General features: G+C 35.7%; 1 protein-coding gene and 1 long non-coding RNA gene across 2 annotated transcripts in view; one reads left to right on the top strand and one right to left on the bottom strand.

Annotated features, from left to right (window-relative positions):
- Positions 1-352: 352 nt before the first annotated feature.
- On the bottom strand, positions 353-10,614 carry LOC126812274 (uncharacterized). Its single transcript, XR_007675878.1, has 3 exons — positions 10,527-10,614; positions 5,962-6,027; positions 353-608 (listed from the first exon to the last, which is right to left on the bottom strand). It is a non-coding gene; the product is annotated as an uncharacterized LOC126812274 (long non-coding RNA).
- The window catches only part of LOC126812270 (uncharacterized), a 43,906-nt gene continuing 39,933 nt past the window's right edge, over positions 8,071-12,043 (top strand). The window contains exon 1 of the mRNA XM_050538562.1: positions 8,071-8,388. The gene's annotated coding sequence lies outside the window, so the exon portion shown is untranslated. The remainder of the gene's footprint in view (positions 8,389-12,043) is intronic.

Here is a 12,043-nt window from a genome sequence, read left to right as displayed (position 1 = left end):
GCGGTTGAATGACCGAATGGTTAGCGCGTGCGCGTTGTATCATAAGGTTTGTCATTGAGTCAACTGGCGTGGTTTCGATTCCCCGGTTGCTCGTGACAAGGAGTAGGGTCGCCTGTCCAATCTCGGGGGTTTTCTCTAGGTCTGCCGGTTTCCTCCCACTGCTAAAGACCCCTACGCCGCTACGCGCACGCGAATTATTTAAATAAAATAACCTAGTTTATGGCGAATACAGAACACGTTGGGTTATTCTCGGACCAAGTTTTAACCCAGGATGTTCGACTTCCATGGCTTCCTTCCATACACAGCTAAAAGAAAAATAACAAATAATGTTATGCCTGGGATAATTTTTTGTTGTTCTTTCGCTTTAATTTTTTATGCCACCAAGTTAAGATTGTGAATTAGTGCACGCTTTGGTTGGTATTTCCTTGATTATTTATTTCACAGTCTAAAACCCCCATCCCAGATCACTCTGAACCAACAGTCGTAAAGCAAGGAAGTGGTCCTTGCCACCATTTCTGTTATTTCACCATCTTATTGAGCAGCACTGTCATTTCGTCACATTTTGGCATTTAATTTTCATTTTTGAACTGAGACATCTTCTTGGTGCTCTGTAACAAACACATATAAAAGTAATTATTACATGGACATTATTATTAAACCTAAAGAGCGATACAGCATAGTTTCGTCCATTCTCGGATATCTGCGTATGGTTTTGGATTAGGTCTGGTTGGTCTGATTTAGCAGAATTAGCATCAGCTTTCCAATCAAGTTGGGACAGATGAAAATTTGGTTGACTTACTATCATATGTACACCCGTATGTCTTATTGGCTGAACATACATTACTAGATGCCTAGTGGTGGTGTTGTGCGATTCCTCAACCCCGCGGGTTTACTTCGTGTACCCCCATTTCCTCTCACAGGAAAGAAACATGTGCATGCTCTGGATTTACAAAAAAATAAGGTTTGTCAGCACCAGAGTAGAGCGGGCGTTTAATTAACAACAATCCAACTAATATAATCCAGCTAATCCAATGGGGAGAGAGAAATTGGGTTTAACGTCCACTCAACACATATGGTTCAATTTTTATTTCAGTAATTGGCTTGAGCGTAGGGGTCATTAGCATTGGAGGGGGGGGGGTCGGAGTACTCGGAGAAAAGCCACGAGTTTAGACAGGACACCCTACACTCCTTGACTCAATGACAGACATTCGGATCCAATGCGCACGCGTTAACCATTCAGCCACCTACCCCGCAAATTCCAATAGTGGGATGAGGGGTCATTTAATCAGACCAACAACTACCAGTTACGATCATTGTTGGTTGGTGATGATTAAAGTATGTGTAATAATAAAATACCACTCTAATTCTATATAGATTCACATAATTGATAATTTCTGGCGTAGTTTCTGGATTTTGGCAGATCTTTTATATGGGCGAGGTTAAGATTCGAGGTTAAATGTACATGTATATCACTTATCTAAGAAATTATCTTTCTTTCCGAAAGTTTGGGTAATCTCTACGACTACACCATGGTATATCATAAGGACAGAAATATAATACAGGTGTTTATCACATATCTATATGATATATTATATATAGGTATATAAGTCTGGGGTTTAACCCTGACAGGTACGATACGCTGTTCACTGTCTTTTTTTTAACTTTTATCATTTATAAACAAGTTGAAATGAATGAATGGTCCAGTCACATCAAAGAAAGAAGGGATGACCATAAAGGCTTGTCTTGTACGGCTATAAGCTCCCCTATAATTTATACTTTCCGTGAAAATTGCCTATGGTCACTATACAGGGATTGTGGCATATTTCGTGCTATAGCTATTAAAGAAGTGTGGAAGCGTGTGCGTTGTTTACTGAAGTAAATAACATATTTGGATTGAGACACTTTCAGATTCACAGCCATTGGCGACAGAGGCTAGCTGACTGATTTAACGCCCCTACAATATAATTTGATAAAACACAATAAGATTTAACGAGACAATTCTACTTGGTCGCCCTACGCCACCCCTTATGAAAACTACCTCTCAAGTACAGACACCATTACAAAAAAGGCAAAGTACAACTTCCTAAATTTTATGGAAACGTCATAAAAAAGCGAAGTATTGCTATATATGTGTACCAGATTGAGCAAGAACAAGCATCCTCGTGGTTGACAACTCCACCAACCCAAACTGATCAGTAGTAAATATTCGCCATTACAGCTGTGAAACAGTTTGTCACCAACCCAAACCTATATTAAGTGTGTAGTACTAGAAAATAAATGACGTGACAAGGAGTAGGGTCGCCTGTCAAACCTCGTGGCTTTTCTCCGGGTCCTCCGGTTTCCTCCCTCTGCTAAAGACCCCTACGCGCAAACGAATTATTGAAATAAAATTAAACCATACATGTATGTTAGTCCCGAAATGACCTAGTTTGTGTTGAGTGGACGTTAAACCCCATCTCTCTCTCTCTCTCTCTCTCTCTCTCTCTCTCAGAAAATAAATGTAAACGAAAATTATTAAACATCTCATAAAATAAAATTGAAAGCAGATTTAACCTTGTCGCGGTAGTTTGATGCTGACATAATACGTCATAAAGTAAATAAGTTCTGGCGAAGCGGTTCAACTGTGAAATTTAAATACAGTACAGGATTCTTCTTCGGCACGGAGCCGAGGTATTTCAGTGGTCAAGAGGTTGTCTCGCTAACCAGGCGGTTCCCGGTTCGATCCGTGTTTTGACCGAGAAAGTGCAGCAAGGAAGGGCTGACAAAGGAACATCGACTATAGTTGAAAGGCCGGGGTTTCTTGTACACCTGAAGTTTTGTACACATAAAAGAACACTTGACAGTTTGAATTCAATAAAGAGTAAGTGGAATCGTCGCTGTCCCGGAAAATCCCCTCATAGCACACTGCATAATATATGCTCGTCTTCATTAGTTTGGTTGTCGTAGAAAAGTAAGATGTAAAACCCATGTTATTTCGTTTCTTTTTAAGACATATACCGACTGGCTTTACCTATTGCCCTCTTCAATAAAGAGGTCTTTATAACGATGAATACCGAATGAAATAGTCTCATTCTGGGTATTTTGATGAGGGAAAGAAATTACAGTAGTTGTATGTCGTCTGGTTTTAATCTGGCGTTTTATTGTTATGACACCACTAAATCTGTTTTAAAGAAAATCATCAAATGGAATCGACCGAAATTAATTCCCATATGACCATGGTGCTGTAATTTTTATGTCCTATTTTGCGTCGCCCAATCTCATATTTTAGACTGATTTGTCGGTCAGGGGTGTAAAACCGACAGTCAGACTCATCCCTTGGTTGTCATAAAAACCGCACAAACACACGGCTCCCCCCTGTTCTCGCAGATGCCGCCGTTACTATTCACTAGAAATCATTTATAGGTGGTTGCGTTTATTTCAGTCGTAAAAAAGGAATATTCGCTATCGGAAGAATTATGTGACATTTTTAGGAAATCAATATAAAGTAACGCAGAGCAATCACATCCAATTGAATTGTTCATTTAATTTCGATTTCTACTAATTATTTGAAATTAATCGCCTGAACGGGGTGTGCGATGAGTAGGGAGAAAGAGCCACCAGCTCGAGGCAAGAACGGTAACTGTGAAGGGATTATTATACTTAATCAAAGCGAGTCAATAAAACGGTGCTGTGTGTTTGTTATAATTCATGTTATCGACGTGATTAGGTTTTAGGCCTCTAGTTATATCATTGTGACGAGATCAAAATACGATGTGGCCCCGGGCAAACAGGCAACATCAACATTCTTTACTGCCCGCGTAGGTTTGTGAAAGCGCGTTGCTATTTTTACACACTGCTTTTAATGATCATATTCGTTGGCTTTATGGAACTAATCTTCAAGCCGAAAAAATAATAGAGAAAAGAATTCTTAAACACAATTTTTTAGGTTTATTCCATAGATTGTTACAGAACGAACTCCATTTTGGAGGGTGTGGAGGGAGCTTAAATGGGTTTATTCATTTAAGAAACAATTATTAGGGAGGGGTGTCTGTCTGAAGCAGTAATTACCGAAAATTGTGGAAATTCATTGGTTTCTCTATTGCCTAATATTTTTTAATTTCAAGTAGCGCGGATGATAACCTTTGTCGTTAAAACGTTTAAAAGAATCTACAGAGTGGGGTGGAGTTGTAACTCGATAATGTAATTCGATGGGCCTAAATTCGTCTCTGTAATAAAAAAAGGGCACATTTTAAGTAGCTCTTGTCGCTGTTCACAGAATTGGAGAAAGTGGCCAAGGGCAGTATCTCTAGCTATCAGAAATTAGTTTCAGTGGGCTTTAGTAGGCATTAACTTAAGATTTGAAACATACATTTATTATAACCATCATAATTCGCCTATTTTCGAACATCAACGCCATCTATGTGATGCAATCCGATTGGTAGATTCTTTGAAACGCAATAACGTTAGTTTATTGTATAGATTTTGATGGCATGTATCTCTCTTCACTCGGGGCATATAAAAATACAGATCTGTAGAAAAACAAATTAAATGGTGTTTCAACGTCCTACTGCTCTGCTCCTAATGGGCTAATGAAGACGTGCATACGAGCCAACGTCTTACTCACTGATCCATCGCCCCCCCCACCCCCTGTAGAAAGACAATCAAAGTATTAGGATTACTTTGTTCCGAAAATAAACTTGGCAAAAAGAATTAAATTTACTCAAATCTCTTTGGCATGCTTCGTCCATCAAATAATTTATCTTTTATAATATGTGATTTGTTTATTGGATTAATAATAATTTATACATTGCATTTTGCTGAATTTGATCATTACAATATAATTAGAATGTTTTCTTTTTATTCGTTTCTTTTATACAGCTTAATCTAATGTGTGTACATATTTGCTGATTTGTTAAATATATGCAGGCATATTTTAAATACACTTGTCATTGAAATAACGGTCCAAATCAGCCGTACTATGGTCCCAGTCAGCCAAGAGTCTTGTCCAAGCCAGTCAAGATTCAAGAATGTCCCGAATCTCAATCTGATTAAAATACTTTCGATAGCCTCTACATAAAGATCTGACCGGTTGTAGTGGGAGGTCGCATCAGGGGTCATACGAGCGGCTGTTGACCCTATGGCGTCAGACATTTGATTAACCAATCAGCGTTGATAGTGGGTTACCCACAGTTCCGTGCACCTCACGCCAAAAACTCGCCGTACAGACCGTTTCATTCGCTAATCCCTCACATTATCCAGAACGCGGATTATATAACAAATCTTTTGAACTATAAAAAAAAACGAAACGAAATAGGATCTGTGTTTTAATTAGATTGTCCCGAATCTGATCACAGTCGAGCCTTTTTGATTTAGTTCAAAAAGATATTTTGTTGAGATTAGTGTTGGGGCAAGCTCAATTTTGTATCGAAAGTCTAAATTTTGACTTACCTAAGATCGGTAATATTTCAATACTGGCTTTATCTTTTGAAGTGAAATTTGCAGCAAAGACAGACTAGTCATTAGCGCAGCACATTCAATGCAATGAAAACGATAATATATTTTTTACACAAACCAAACAGGTCTGGTCATTTAAATGTTTACATATTTATGTATATTTCATAAATGCTGATCGCATATGCAGTTTAAATTAAAGCACAACAAAAATAACTTTTTTTATGAACCATGCGGCGCAGACGGTAGCTACATGTATCCATTTCATGAAAATAATCAAAATTGCTGCATGCGGTTACAATTAAAGGGGGGTAACTACGTCTAAAGACAATGCCGCAAACACACTTCGTTGTTACAGAAAATAATTTAACTGTCCAATCAATTATAAGACCATCTTCAGTGCCCATCAAATGACATCTATGAAAGTGGGGTAAGTTTTAGGTAATATCGAAGTTTCTTGTACAAATAAAGTCAAACAAATTTGCTTGGTATGTTCGGGTGATGGGGCTCAACGCAAACTTTTCCACCTACCTGAATCCACGTGACTCTAATCAAATAGGATGTAACAGAAGACAACCATGTGATTTAATTCAATTTCTATATAAAAAAAAATAATAAGAATGATTTAGTAGGGTCTATAGTCCATTTTATCCAATCCTTATTCTAAAGAACAATATTTTTAAAATGCTGTGTTAGAGAAGCAGACTTGTCTGAAAGTTGAGCGATAAATGTAGTTGTTTCCCTTCCATCACACAGTTTGTTGATTTCCTAGGGTTTGACACGGGTTACTTCCCATGGTACGTCTCACACCATTTGCCATGTACAAGGCTGGTGCTTTGCTTGAAATATTTATCATCTACAATTTTTAAAGAATCGTTTTCATCAGATAATAAAACTGAAACACTTTCGAAACGCTAAAAAAAATTCTTTCTTGGTCATCATGATATATATTTTTAAGGTCCATTGGTTTAACTTTTTATTTCCAAAATCATAAAGAGCGATTTATGTGCTATCTAATCTTCCACGTCCTAAAGAAATAGAACGTTTTATTGGAAATTCCATTTCAATTAAACTACTTAACATAAATGGATAATTTCAGGCGGGGCAGATGACAATAAAATTAAAGGACTTTCTCATTGCATTATGACCCTGTGGGTTACATAATATTACTGTCCACTACCGGTCTATAAGCGGTCATCATGAAATTTTATTTAGAATATAACCTGCAATTTTACGATGTCCTGTCTGTTTCAATAAAAGGTCTAAACACACAGCTTGGTTGAGTTTTATGGGGTTTACTGTACGGTCGTGAATTGTATAATATATTTAAATTTACCGGTAAGTTGACTGGTCACAGACATAATTAAAGTATTGTTAATAGAAAGTAAACAACTACTAAATCTGACATCATAACTATTACTTGACTATCAAAATTACGCAACCGCCGGATGGTTACTGCCGTGGTAGCCACTGAAAAAAGAATATAATCATCGGGTAGATGCGGGGTATCAAATATCGGATTGTATCGCCAAGGCATCGGTGTTATATCAGCAGTGTGATAATATCGTTTCTAGTTTGTTTTTGTTTTTCGTGTTGGGTTTTTTTTTTTGGGGGGGGGGGATTTTTAAACTCTCATATTTTTAGTAAAACATGACAGAAAACTATCAGCAAACGATTTATACAGCCATGTGGGTATGATTCATATTTCCACAAATAAGCAGATTAGGACACCAATGGAATGGGGCACAGTAGATATTTGCCTAGTGTCGGAATTGCCGTGGTAAAATCAGGGACCCCACAATGTATTACATTGAATAAATAATAATGGTAAAATACACCTAAAATTTTAATAGTTTCGTTGATTTTGCGATCAGAAAATTAAGAAAAAACTGTTTTAATTTTCTCATACAATCATGTAAGTTCTGCTTCATTTCGATAAATAAAAAAAAAATATTCTATTTTAAGGTTTGGTATCGTTTTCAATTTGAATTACATGTGGGCACGGTAATCTTTTCAATTCATTGCCTGGGTCCTCTTAAGATCTTAATCCGGACCTGGATAACTCTGTATCATTGCCTCAACCATGATAAGATATTATCCAAACTAATATTTTACATTAATGATATGACATTTTATAGGCGTGTGAGCACTACGAAAATATCCGTGAGCAATTTATCCGGACACAGCATGGGCTATCACTATCCTATATTCAATAATCGCCATAATATAATTGTCTAAGAAAAATCTTCTTGTCTAAAACGTTCCCAAATAATAATAAAAAAAAAGAATTGCCTTGCTCAGCTCGCTAAACCTCTTGTCAATATATTTTAGATGTGAACGTTCCCAACTTTTAATCATTTAAAGGTGTGAGATCACCATTTATTCTAGCATTTAAAATGAAAATATATTGTCATTAGAGTAATTCGTTTAATGTGAAATTCTTGATTACAGTTATTCTTGTTTCTAAATCGTCAGAGCACACCCTTGTCAACAAAAGCATGGAGGTATCTTTATCTACAATGTAAGCGCGTACCTGTGTTCAAGTTTTTATCACGCTGTAAAATGTTACGGTATATGCCGAACTACGAACCACGCGGTAAGACACACCGACGCTGATTACCCCAGTCCGTTGTTAGCGGATGACAAGGAAGGCGGTGTGTGTGAATTGTGTGGAGCACATGACAGCATTCTTTTAATTGTTTTGGTGTTCAGTGAACATATTCCTGGAATTCTGTCTTTTATATATGCCGGTATATCAAGCAATTATTGGATTGTTATTTTATTCATCCAGATTCAATCTAGTTGTCTTTCGATGAGTTGTGAAGAGGTACATATTTATACGTACTTGTCTCCATAGTCGTACCTTTGAAGACAAAATCGACCATGCAACGATATCTTGAGAAGCCCACAAACGGATTAAAGACGTAATTGCCGGAAACCTTTCACTTTATATTCCAGGTATGTTTCATATATTGGACAAAATATAATTTAATTTTTTTGTAGTATCTTTATTAATGTTTCTCTTTATGTGTAGATTTACTAATATGCTAATTTTATAAGTTTTGAAAGGTCTTTCCCTATAATCCTTTGATAGAATAATAATTGTTGTATGCTTTCTTTTTACGTTAATTTATTTTCTGAATTTAAACAATGTAGCATCTAATTATAAAATGTTGTCAAAGTTACAATGTCATTGAACAAAGTTGAACATTAGTTAAAGGGGCGTGGAAACTTTTAACAAAGAAGTAATTAAGTTCAAATACATTTAAAATAAAACAATACAAAAACAATTTATTTAACTGGTTTACTATTATGTATGTCTAGGCATTTTCTTCTGACAACCATCTGAAAACCATTATTGACTTGACTCTTTTAAAGATACATTATGGGAGATTAGATAAATGGCTGGCACTTCTCACTATAATAGTTAAAAACTAGATAATGGCAATTTGCTGAAAATTTCAGTCAAATTGATCCACTTGAACCGAGATTTTAGCGATTGAATTTTGAGTCTAGCCTCAATCATCATTACTAAAGTCGGTTCGATAAAAAACATAGTCTCGATTATCTATTTTTTGATTTAATTATCAATGAGCATTAAGCAGCAAATAGGATTCTAATCCAGAAAATATTGCAGGCTAGCGATGACATCGAAAGTTGATTATGATCTGGATAAGTTAATTAATGTCTAATTAATAATTTAGATAACATTTCAGGCCTAAAGAAAGACCTACAATAGGCAGATTTAGCTCTTGCATAATGTATGTTTAACAGTCAAAACACTATGTCTGATCAACAAAGAATTAGCAGATCAAATTTGAACATACCCTTCCCCAATATATAACTGTTGTTACGACCAACAAATAATTATATTTTGCTTTGGGTACCAACAAAGATCTCAATTCTATTAAATAAGCAATTTGGTAACATACAGTGCAGCACTTGCTCAAAGTCATTGGACATCATTCCCCATCTTTATAATTTACTAGTGAGTAAAGTACTGGCTCCCTAACGAGAAGATCCTGGGAAATTTTCTCTGGATTTCTCTCATGTTTTTGTCTTGTCAGTGGTGCAGGACAGAGGGCCTATTAAGGACAACATCTAGTCGTTTGCATGGGATGAAAAATGGAGTTCTGTGTACATGTAAAAGAATGTCTGACAATTGGAATTTTAAATACATGTAGGAGTAGATCCCAGCACACTGCATGGCATGTGGCCATCTTCATTATTGTGGTTCGTGCAGAATAGTAGGACATTAAACCCCATTTCATTTCATTTAATTACCTTCCAGAACCATTCAGGAAAAACTTAGTTTTACATAAAGTTTTCACCTTTTTATTAAAACGCTGTAAAACATGAAATATACATGTTAATCACTGTATATGTATCTTATTTAGTTTTACTCATATGTCATTTGTTCAATCTCCATTTTGTTGGAATTTTCTAATGTCTAACAATCGGTAATGGCAATCTTTTTTTTTACATTGTTCATTAGTTGTTTTTTTTATTTAAACAATATTCACAGGATACCGAAACAAGCCAATGACATAATATAAATCGGCTTCCCAAAACGCATAAATAATATAAATATATATTATTATCAATATACATGTACATGTTAAATTACATATATATATATATATATATGTATTAAGATTAGAGATAGAATATAATCAAGTTCAGTAGTTATTTCCCTTTCCTGATGAAAAGAATTGATTGATTTAATTGATGTTTGTTCAGTTATATTATAACATATCTAAATATCCTGTCTTTTCATAAAATCATAATAGGTGCTAACAAGAAACATTTATATCACTTAATAAACTGTTCAATCATTATTTACATGTTTGGTCCACAACATGTTCAAGTTATAGCTTCTTTATTTGTTGTCATTATTTAGTTTGTTTGTCATGTGTTTACTCGCTTTTCATTTGAAAAAAAAAGAAGAAATTCTTAAGACACCCACTTCAGAGGCTAGAGAGAGAGATTTCAGATTTTCTCTTAGTGGCAAAGTTAGTCGCTTTTATTGAAGTATTTTAACTGTACAGCGTGTATTTGTTTTTTGATGTACGAGTAAATGTAGATTATCTACTCACCGTCGTTACGATATTGACAAAAGACTGCTCGTAGAATATTTATTTGTATGACACCTTCCTTTAACATTTATTCATCATCAGGATGTAAAAGGCCAGAAGCCTGCCATCTTTTTTTCCCATTGGTTTACAAATCATTTGTTAGCTTATTTGAAATTTAAAATATACTTCAACTTATGAATGAGAAAGGTCACGTTATTTACACTGCACATCTTCCTTTTGTCAGTTTGATTTTTAAACTAGACAAAAATTTAACAAGTTCTGTATTTAATTGAGTCTTATACTACAAGATTTAGTGATACACAGTAAATGAAATGAAATGGGGTTTAACGTCCTACTGTTCTGCTCCTAACCTGGGCTAATGAAGACGGGCATACGCCATACAGTGTGCTATGAGGGAAATTTTGCCCGAACAGCGGCACTACGGCCTACTCTTATATCGAATTTCAACTGTCAAGGGATCTTTTACGTGCACACCAATGTCTACACAGCACTTCAGTTTTTCGTTCCATCTGAATGACTAGACATTTGTCCTTGTCAGGCTCTCCGTCCAGCATCACTGATAAGGGGGAACCACGCCGGAAAATCTGGATGAACTTTCTCAGCTAATGCAGGGATCGAACACCGACCTCCAGGCTAGTGAGCCAGCGTCTTACTCACTTAGCCACTGTGACCCCCTGTGATACACAGGTTGAACAAAAAAACAACCAAGTAATTAAGACACAAGTTCTAAAAAGTAGAATACCCTTAAGAGAATTATAATTCAACTTGTGGGTTAAAAGCTCTTTACGTCAACGTGTAGTAGTCTTAAAGAAAGAAAGAAAAAATGATGTACAAATTGCCAAATTTTGATCCAAATGTGAAGTTTAAATATAAAAGTGTTAAATGTACGAGAACATGCCAATGACTGTATCACAGATGAGACCAGTGACAAGTGAAGTATCAAATACCGGTAATTTAGAAGTAGTGCATATACCTAGGCTGAAATGTCTGACTTTCCTGAGCCATTTTTATAGGTTTTTTTTTAGGACTGGCTGCTAAAGGGATTTTTTTTTTTCGCAAGTTTTCCAAACTTTCTGAACTACATATAGTTTTTGCAAAGTTTCATATATTATATCCTTCACAAGATAACTTTATATTATTTATTGATTGAAACATTAATTATCTGTCTTTTTAAATACATTGTACATGTATGTGTCATATATCTATCTTCAACATTATGTTATATGTACCCAAAACAATACCACTTATCTACAGTATATTACATGTCAGAGCAAAATTTAGAAATGACAATGTTCTTTAGCAGTGGTGTTCCTGAATTTGTCACCCCCACAGGCATCTTGTACTGTTCTACTTTCACAACAGAATAATTTTTTTTATCGGTGCATTAAATTTCCCCCCCCCCCCCCGACACCCCACCCTATAAAAGTGCTGTAACATAATCTGTGTCACAACTAATATCAAAAAGCTCCAAACTTTTCGAAGTTCAGAAAAAAGTAACAAAAAGTCAGGCCCCTCTA

Source organism: Patella vulgata, chromosome 2, assembly GCF_932274485.2.
Source record: "Patella vulgata chromosome 2, xgPatVulg1.2, whole genome shotgun sequence".
Taxonomy (NCBI): domain Eukaryota; kingdom Metazoa; phylum Mollusca; class Gastropoda; family Patellidae; genus Patella; species Patella vulgata.
Note: the sequence above shows the minus strand (reverse complement) of the source record. Positions and strands in the feature narration are given on the sequence as shown.